The following is an 8,643-nucleotide window of genomic DNA, read 5'->3' on the forward strand; positions in this document are numbered from 1 at the left end:
TGCGTACCATATATTTACCCTCTTTCTGTTCTGTTTTACTTCTTTCTTCATCTTATAGTAAAGTACTGTAAAGAGTAAAGACAAAATCATCTTTTTATACAAGACACATGAAAATTTACAAAGCCCAAGAAAAAGTCAAAAGTGGATCTCTTAGTTGCCGTGAGCTCTAAGGAAGCAAAGCACTCACAAAAAAAACCTATACACTCTCTCTCGCTATATTTTTGTATGAAACATATATTTGATAATAATACAGCACAAACAAAATTTTCCTATCTACACAAAAATCTTATCATTCATTTCTCCCTGTTTTGTATGCATATTAGCACTGTATAAATTGGTCGCTGCAGCTATATTTGATGTTTGATAATACACCAAATTAAAATGACTTGGTTCTTTGTTGACTTTCCTGAAATGCGATGAATTCTCTGCATCGAAACTGGAGAATCAGATTGTGTTCCTTGTAAAAGTTAGAAGTTTAAAACCAAAAAGCTTATAAGAGTCTCACTTGAGTATCAAAAGAAATTAAACAATTTGATTTCATCAAAGGCAATTATCTCAAGCTTAGTCGTAGCTTACCCATTTCATTAATTGATACCATCAGTTTGATTGTTCTTAAGTTATACAACCAATGGATCAATGGACTGTCTGTGGTCTTTTGAATATATAGGCTCATCATTGTACGCTACTTCAGATCCCTCATACTTTCATGTTCAATGTTAAGCAGAAGAGTTATACACTTTTGATTAATTATAAACAGAGCATTGTAACTTTGGATTATGATAATGGCTTACCTCTTGCTTCTCTTTAATTGTTCCCGTGGGCCGTGGCATCCGAACAAACGGTTTCTATTGTATTTTCCTCAGTTGGTTCAAATTGCTCCTGCGATCGAGAAAACAAATCCAAGCATCAAACAAGGTACATGTAATGTATACAACGATATAATTAACACTTACATCTATTTTATTATGAAAGTATCCATATAATTAACAAGATTCAGCAGGTCTGCAGGTGGATCCATATTTTGCAGCTGACCAAATGATGTATGATCCACATCCTCAGAATGAGTCTGGTCTAGATGTAACATGTCTTGGAGAAGTAGCAGATTCTTCAGAGTTCCCACGATGATTTACATCAGAAGAAGCTTCATCTTCCGCAGCGACACAAAAAGATTACTGGTTGAGGGAGATAGATAAACTTGAAACAGAAAAATAAAAGTAAAGAAAAGCAGAGAGGATTTTGAGATGACTTACAGAACAATAAGAAGAGGTTATTTTCCATCAATTGGGGCATAGTTCAGCATCATCCCTAATATTATTAACAGGAAGAAAGAGTGAACCTCCATATATCTCCACCATCTAGAAGCAGCAGCCAAGAAAACCAAAAAAAAATCTCAGACTCACTTATGGATGGGGAACTACTGAAGCGAACGTATTGAGTAATGAGACGACTTGCCTGACTTGTTCGGAAAAAGTAATAGAGTCTTTGCGTCGACGACTGAGCTTCTTCTCTCCGGCGATGAGTTGTTTATGTGGAGAGATGTTTCACAGAATCTCCAAAAGAAACAAACCCATTAATTAAGATCTTATCTATGAAATAAAAGTCATATTTAAGAAAGCAAAACACTCAGATGAAGAAACACAAGAATGTATACCTTTTTTGTTGTTGTGGAGTTTCTGGCCAAATCAGATGAGAGTTGAAGCAATACCACGAAAACAACGTCTTCTTCTGATCATCACCTGCAAAGACACGAAAACAAATAACTTCCACCAGATGTTATTACGTACTCATCATATATATATAAAGAGTGAACCATATATAAACTGCTTGGAGAAGGACTTCTGACAAGGCCGCTATCTTGATAAAAGCTATATACCTCTATGTTTGACGTTGTTACCGTTGGGGAAGGTTTGCTTTTGTTTGGATCATATATCCGATCTGCATAGAAGAAGCTTCGTTAAAACAACCAGCCTAAATGAAAACAAATTCGGGGAAGCGGACAAGACAAAGACCGTTTTTGTTCTGAATCTACTTCGTACGTCCTTGAAAAAAATCTGAGTCATGTTTCACCCAAAACGAAACACAAACTCATTAATTAAGATCCCATACACAAAAACGAAACTCTTCTTTCAAAAGCAAAACATTGGCAAATCGATTAATAGGGGTAGAAAGATACCTCTGGACTTGTTTTGCTCTCTTGTCGCCTTTGCTGAATCAGATTGGTAGTGGTAACTACGTTTTTAACACTCATTTCCCTGCAGTTATAAGAATCAACACATTAAAAACAAAAAACTATAACAAGAGGAACGTCGCCGACAAGACAAAGACCTAGATTAGCTTTTAATCAAGTTTGATGTTGTTTTACTGTAAGAACACGCCGGCGACCGTTTTTGTGTTCTGAGACAAGAAAGCATCGTCCGTCCTGGCTGGAACACGAACACAAAGACCTGTTTCGTCTCACCCAAAAGAAAACAGTAAGTTCTCGCAAATGAAATTAAACAGCAACAACATTAAAGGAAAGGGAACAAGAGAGAGAACCTTCAAAAGACCCAGCTAGCTGAGGCCCAATTTAGGTAATTGGGAGAACCTCCGGCAGTTATCAAGAATTTACCTCCAAGATAGTAGTAGCCTTGTCAACTGAACAAAGTTTACCGCACCTTTGCTTCCCAAAATCAAATGCAACACGACAATGTGATCAACCTAAGCAGAATCAGAAACAAGAATGCAATTGAGCAACTCCTACATTAACCAGACGTCAAATAGTTTTCCAGCATAATTAAATGTCTAGTAAATGCGGAAACATGTACCTCACTTGCATAATAGGACATGGTACAAAAGCGAACTTCCTCACCTTGTCCAGTAAGCTCCCGGATGAATGATCAAAAGGTTAAACTGCTTATTAAATCCATTTAGCTCGCTTAACAGATCGTGCTCTTCCGAGTATCTAATATTGCATTACAGTTTATAAATAATCAAATAAATATAATCTGCGATTTAAAGCAACTTGCTGACTTAAAGATTGGTAAATCAAAGTGGACAGAGAAAGGAAGACGTATTGAGCCAAAGACACCTATAACAAGAAGAAACAGTTTGGTACCTTTTTGGTTCTAAATCTTCTTCATTCTTCAAACTCATAGCATATCACCCATCTGCACAAGAATAGAGAATTAGAAGAAGCTTCCGTAATATATTTTACTTTGCTTCAAGCTTTTCATGCAAACCTGCAAAACGAAACAAAACCTGAGATTCTTGTTACAGTGTTGGTTAAAAAACAAAAAACAAATAAAACACAATATACTTGCTTCTAAATAAAACACAATATACTTCCTTCTGGACTCGATTCTTTAGTACGCATATCTTTAACTCATCACTCGGACCTGCAACCAAAACCATCAATGGTATTAAAGAAAAAACTCATCAATCACTAGAATCAGTTTTAAATTTGGCACTGCAGTCTGAAGTGTGAAATTGTTCTTTTCATACTTTTTACTCAGCCTAACAAAACATAACTCAAAAACGTTACTCTGAAAAACAATTTACTGAAAATTGTGTTTTTTCATACCTTAAACTAAGCTTCAAGCTTTTTTCAAACACATCTAAGTTATGCAATAAACCCTGAGATTCTTGTTACACTGTTGATTAAAAAAAAAAACAGAAACAAATAAAACACGATATACCTGCTTCTTACTCCATTTAATAAAAAGAATCAGTTTGACAAACCCATAGCATATCTCCGATCTGCACAAAAACAGAGAATTAGAAGAATCTTCCTTAATATATTTTTCTAAGTCTGAATTAAACAACCAGCCTTGGTAAAAAATAAAAATCTGAGATTATACAAAAATGTTTTTTTATCATACCTTATACTTAGCGTCAAGCTTTTCAGGCAAACCTGCAAAACGAAACATAATCTTGAAATTCATGTTATACTGTTGATAAAACAAAAACTAAAAGAAACAAATAGAACAATGTACCTGCTTCTTGACTCCATCACAGGCCGTGCTCTTCGAGTATCTGAAATTGCATTACGATTTATCAGTTAACAATAGACCTGCTTCTGGACTCCATTTAGCTCAGTAAAATCAAGGGTTTTGAACTGAATTCTGGTGCCTTGTCGCCGAGTTTCCACTTGACTAGTACCTTGTTGTTCAACAAAAAAAAAAAAAGAAAAAAGAATCATTGGCTGAGGGAGATAGAAACACTTGAAACAGAACAAAATAAAGAAAAGATTAGGATTTTGACATGACTTACAGTGAAGAGGATTTCAACATCATTTGGGTCCACGATTCAGCATCATCACTAATAATATCATCATCATCTAAAGAAGCAAAAGCATGAAAAAGAGAAATCTCAGTCTCACATATATATGGATGGGGAACTGAAACGAATGTATTGAGTGATTGTGAGTAATATGGAGTCTGGCTTGCCTGAGTTGACGATTGAACTTCATCACTCTACCAAAGGATTGAAGTAGTTCCTTACAAGTCACAACACCAGGATCACTTGTCATGTCAGAATTGGAACTAGCAGGAAGCCTATCACTGAAAAAGAAAGACAACCAATAATGTAAAAAACATACAAGTATTAGACAATAAGGTAATTAAGTGTTCTAAACTTCATACCTGGGGGCGGAAGCAGTCTCTTGTCATTGGCATTCTAAAGCTTTGACTAAACAACATGATAGAAGCTAAAAAGACGAGGATAGATAAAGAGATCAATTGGGCTCAAAGTGCTAGACCTCCAGAGACGCATCATGACAGCTCAACCAAACCACAGATTACCGTCCTGACAACAAGAGACTTACAAGATAAGTCCCCTCCCTCTCAGTGATAAACCTTGATGCTTTCGTACGTCCTTGGAGAAGTATGGGTCATTGTCCTGGTTTGGGAACACACAGCCACAGACACAAACCTGTATAGTCGTTTCACCAGGCAAAAGAAAGGAACAAACCCATTAGTTAATTAAGATACAAGAACGAACTACTCTTACTTCAAAAGCAAAACATTGACACCACCTCTGTAATTATAATAGCAGAATGAAAAGTTCAAAATCGATAGGGTTTAGAAAGATACCTCTGGTAGTGCTAGCTACGTTTTTAACCCTAATCCTGCACTCCTGCAGTGAAAAGAAGCAACACATTAGAAAGAAAGAAAAAAAAAACTATAACAAGAAGAACAACGCCGAGAAGACAAAAGACCTATCTATTACCTTTTGTTTTGTAATTGATTAGTTTGAGTCAACGAACACTGACGCCGGCGACCGTGTTTGTTCTGAGTCGAATCAAATCATCGTCAGTCCTCGTCCACGAACACACAAGACCTGTTTCAGTTTCACCCAAAAAAGAGAAACAAACCATAAAAATTTCCAGAAGCAAAAAATAAACATTCATACGAAAAATTAAATTGAAACACGAAACGATACCTCCTCTGACTTGTTCTTCAGGTGATTATTAATATAATAAGAGGAGACCAAGTTGTCTCTAACTAAACCCTAAATAATTCATTCATGTATAAAAATATAAAAAAACAATGTTAAACGCAAATGTGACGGATCATTGTGGGGATGCCAGTCTGTGACTACATTTCTTTTGGGAGAAAAAAAAGTGAAGAGGTTACATATTCAAATGTTTCAAGGAACAATGAGGCAGGTCTACTACCTAGTAACTGCATCTGTTTGGACTACATAGTAAAGAGTTACTGTCAATCTTAGTAATAATACATGTACTACTCACACTTTCTAGCGCTACACTAAGCCATATTTCTGCATATATTTGAATAGTTAAGACTTTACCAAGACAAAATGGGCAAGTAGGTTGCTCTATCGGACCAGCAGCACAAGGCTGTAGTAGATCCACTGAACATCTAGAGTAATAACTAATAAGCATTCCACATTCCACTGCACAGAGTTAGATGTATCTTTAAAAGAATTGTACTTTGTACACTAACTCGGGACGTTTTTCAGGAAAAGGAAACACGTGTTACAAGACTGGATTAAGAAACATACTGTTCCCACATAGTAAACGTCTTCAGTTCGGAAACCAACCAACACTGCAACTTCAATCCTCTTTATTGCCTTTTCTTCTCCAAGTCCGTATTTCAGAAGCATTGTAGCGCTGAGAATGGTTGCCAATTGGTTCGTCTTATCCTGGAAATTCAAAGAATAGAGAAGTTGTGCACTTTATTTTTGGGGGCATGGAAGTAGTTTTAATATAAGGGAAATACAGTTAGCACCTGTCAAGCAATATCAGGTGCAGAACCATGTAAAGGTTCAAAGAGTCCAGGTCGCTGTATTAAGCATGAAGGGTTTATGTTTAGACAAGATCTACTGCATAGTAAATCAGATCGATTTATATTATACCGAATCACTAAGACTAGAAGATGGCAGCATTCCAATGTTTCATGTGATTCACTGAAGCTTCACCGGATAATAATATATCACCTAATTTGTTGTTTGTAGCAATGGTGTAAACTGCACATATGAAACTGTATCCATTGTAAGTATTTACACAATTTCCAAACCGTTATCAACGCTGACTAGTTTGGCAAATACACGTACCTGTTTGGGGTCACGAACAAGCTGCATCGCAGCATTGTCAACATCAACATATTCAGAGGCTAGTGTTGTTACTCGTTCCATCCATTAAATAGTGGCCTGCAGAGGAAAATATTGCATTGGCATCAGTGAGCAATTTTATCAATCCGAGGAACATAAAAACTGCTTTAAAATATTAGTCTGTAGTACTTAACAATCTATCCACGGAAATCTGTATCTGAGATTTTCAATCATGTACCTCGAGGGTTGCATAAACCTCACTGTTCAACACAACTTCTTCGCCGTTTTCATTGGTCTTTATGCCCCTTGGCTCTACAAAACAAATACCTAATCGTGAGACATCATATCTAAAGAAACTGTCCCACTACATAACGAGAAAGACAAGAATTACAATCAGTTTTAAAATTTAATAAACTAATTAAACTGACCTCATGTAAGATCTTTTACAATATTTAAGATCAACACCTTCTGCTACCTCTCTCTTCAAGGCGGAAGCATCCACTAACTGTATAAAAACAAAACAAAAATTTGAAGTTCACACAAGAAACAAAGTTCAGACTACCAAGAATTTCTGAGATTAGGCTGAGGATGGTTACCTATGGCACAACTGTAGCAGGTCTCAGATTTGCAAAGACTTTAAGACCTGCACGAAGCTGAAGTAACCCCTTCTCACGCCTCAAATGCTTTTCACTGTTATCCCACTTGTACCTTAAATCATACCGAACATGAAAATATGAGAAACTGTATTTCCCAAAAAAAATTAGAGCCAACAACATAGGTTGGGACAAGAGAGAAGACATACCCTCCAATGGCTCCAAGAAGCACTGCATCTGATTCTTTTGCAGCTGCGATGGTCTCCTCCGGAAAGGGAACTCCCAGAGCAGCTCTTCCAATAGGCATCTCCCGTAAGCTAAATTCCAGTCCTAATACAGAGGAAAGACGCAATCTCTTAGACATTTCAGCGGCTAAGAAATAACCATTTTGATTACAACGAAATAACCCCACCCACGATTCTAAATCCCTTTCTTCAGAAAAAAAATCTCGCCAATTTCTCATACTAACATCTTTCAATTTCTAATACAAATTCTAAGCAGAAAACAGTAAGTTCTCGCAAATAAGATTAAACAGCAACAACATTAAGAGAAAGGGAACAAGAGAGAGAGAGACCCTTCCAATGATAATTGGGAGAACCTCTGGCCACGACATCAGAAAGAATATCAGCAAAAATCATCCCAGTCAGAATGAGAATGGTATCGAACTGGGACATAACAAAGTTAAAATGCATTTTGTAAATCATGGGAGTTAATACATGAGGAGCTGGAAAAAGTGTTCCAGATTGGACTGGCTTTCAGAAAGAAAAAAAACCTGTCCCGGGTGCCGAACAAGATCCATCACAGCAGTGTCAATCAAGAGATGACTCGCTTCAACCTCAGTATACTCTGAAGCCATTGATATGACTATTTTCCTCCACAACAGCGAGCGATCCCTGCACCCAAAGAAATTTCAGAAAGAAAAAAACATGAGGTCTGGATCTATCACAAAAGTTTCTAGTTTAGCTGGAAGTTTTATACTTGTATGCAGTTATCAAGAATTTACCTCCAAGATAGTAGTAGCCTTGTCAACTGAACAAAGTTTACCCCGCACCTTTGCTTCCCAAAATCAAATGCAACACAAGCAATGTGATCAACCTAAGCAGAATCAGAAACAAGAATGCAATTAANGGGTCTTGCTTTGAATTCTGGTGCCTTGTCGAGTAGCACCTTGTTTTTCAACAGAAAACAAAAAAAAGGAAAGGATCATCGGTTGAGGGAGATGGATAAACTTGAAACAGAACAAAATAAATAATAGCAGAGAGGATTTTGAGATGACTTACAGTGCAAGAAGAGGGGATTTCCACCGTTTGGGTGATAATTCAGCATCATCCCTAACATTAATGAGAAGAAACTGAATCTCCATCATCTAGAGAAGCAACAAAACCAAAAATCTCAGTCTAACTTATGGATGGGGATCTGAAGCAAACGTATGGAGTGATTGTGAGTAATGGAACGACTTGCCTGACTTGTTCGAACAACATGGAGTCTTAGCCTCAACGAT

The 8,643-nt window shown here is 36.8% G+C and overlaps 4 long non-coding RNA genes and 1 pseudogene across 11 annotated transcripts in view; all 5 read right to left on the reverse strand.

Annotated features, from left to right (window-relative positions):
* LOC109133088 lies at nt 76–1,351 on the reverse strand. 3 transcript variants are annotated; one of them, XR_002038027.1, is made up of 5 exons: nt 1,251–1,351; nt 954–1,147; nt 792–879; nt 577–701; nt 76–425 (listed from the first exon to the last, which is right to left on the reverse strand). It is a non-coding gene; the product is annotated as an uncharacterized LOC109133088 (long non-coding RNA). The 3 variants fall into 3 exon arrangements; XR_002038029.1 differs by having other exon boundaries at nt 76–436; XR_002038028.1 differs by having other exon boundaries at nt 76–457.
* Nucleotides 1,453–4,319, reverse strand: LOC104786690. 5 transcript variants are annotated; one of them, XR_002038019.1, is made up of 15 exons: nt 4,249–4,319; nt 3,972–4,137; nt 3,858–3,889; nt 3,718–3,735; nt 3,560–3,629; nt 3,322–3,374; nt 3,095–3,218; nt 2,805–2,941; nt 2,536–2,697; nt 2,326–2,444; nt 2,174–2,252; nt 2,010–2,051; nt 1,874–1,935; nt 1,652–1,736; nt 1,453–1,550 (listed from the first exon to the last, which is right to left on the reverse strand). It is a non-coding gene; the product is annotated as an uncharacterized LOC104786690 (long non-coding RNA). The 5 variants fall into 5 exon arrangements; XR_002038022.1 differs by lacking the exon at nt 2,010–2,051 and having other exon boundaries at nt 2,849–2,941; XR_002038021.1 differs by lacking the exon at nt 2,010–2,051 and having other exon boundaries at nt 2,363–2,444.
* LOC109133089 overlaps nt 4,431–8,643 on the reverse strand; it is a 7,629-nt gene continuing 3,416 nt past the window's right edge. The window contains exons 1-5 of one of the 2 annotated variants that reach the window (XR_002038031.1): nt 5,419–5,773; nt 5,206–5,316; nt 5,070–5,112; nt 4,736–4,908; nt 4,431–4,538 (exon numbers count right to left, since the gene is read on the reverse strand). This is a non-coding gene — a long non-coding RNA (uncharacterized LOC109133089). Of the gene's footprint in view, nt 4,539–4,735; nt 4,909–5,069; nt 5,113–5,205; nt 5,317–5,418; nt 5,774–8,643 lie in introns of those variants that run through there. The other variant, XR_002038030.1, reaches the window with a different exon arrangement.
* Nucleotides 5,865–8,233, reverse strand: LOC104786689 (annotated as a pseudogene).
* The window catches only part of LOC104786688, a 2,592-nt gene continuing 2,219 nt past the window's right edge, over nt 8,271–8,643 (reverse strand). Inside the window, exons 8-9 of the long non-coding RNA XR_002038023.1 lie at nt 8,423–8,508; nt 8,271–8,309 (exon numbers count right to left, since the gene is read on the reverse strand). This is a non-coding gene — a long non-coding RNA (uncharacterized LOC104786688). The remainder of the gene's footprint in view (nt 8,310–8,422; nt 8,509–8,643) is intronic.

The sequence above is a fragment of the Camelina sativa genome, chromosome 5 (assembly GCF_000633955.1).
Source record: "Camelina sativa cultivar DH55 chromosome 5, Cs, whole genome shotgun sequence".
NCBI lineage: Eukaryota > Viridiplantae > Streptophyta > Magnoliopsida > Brassicales > Brassicaceae > Camelina > Camelina sativa.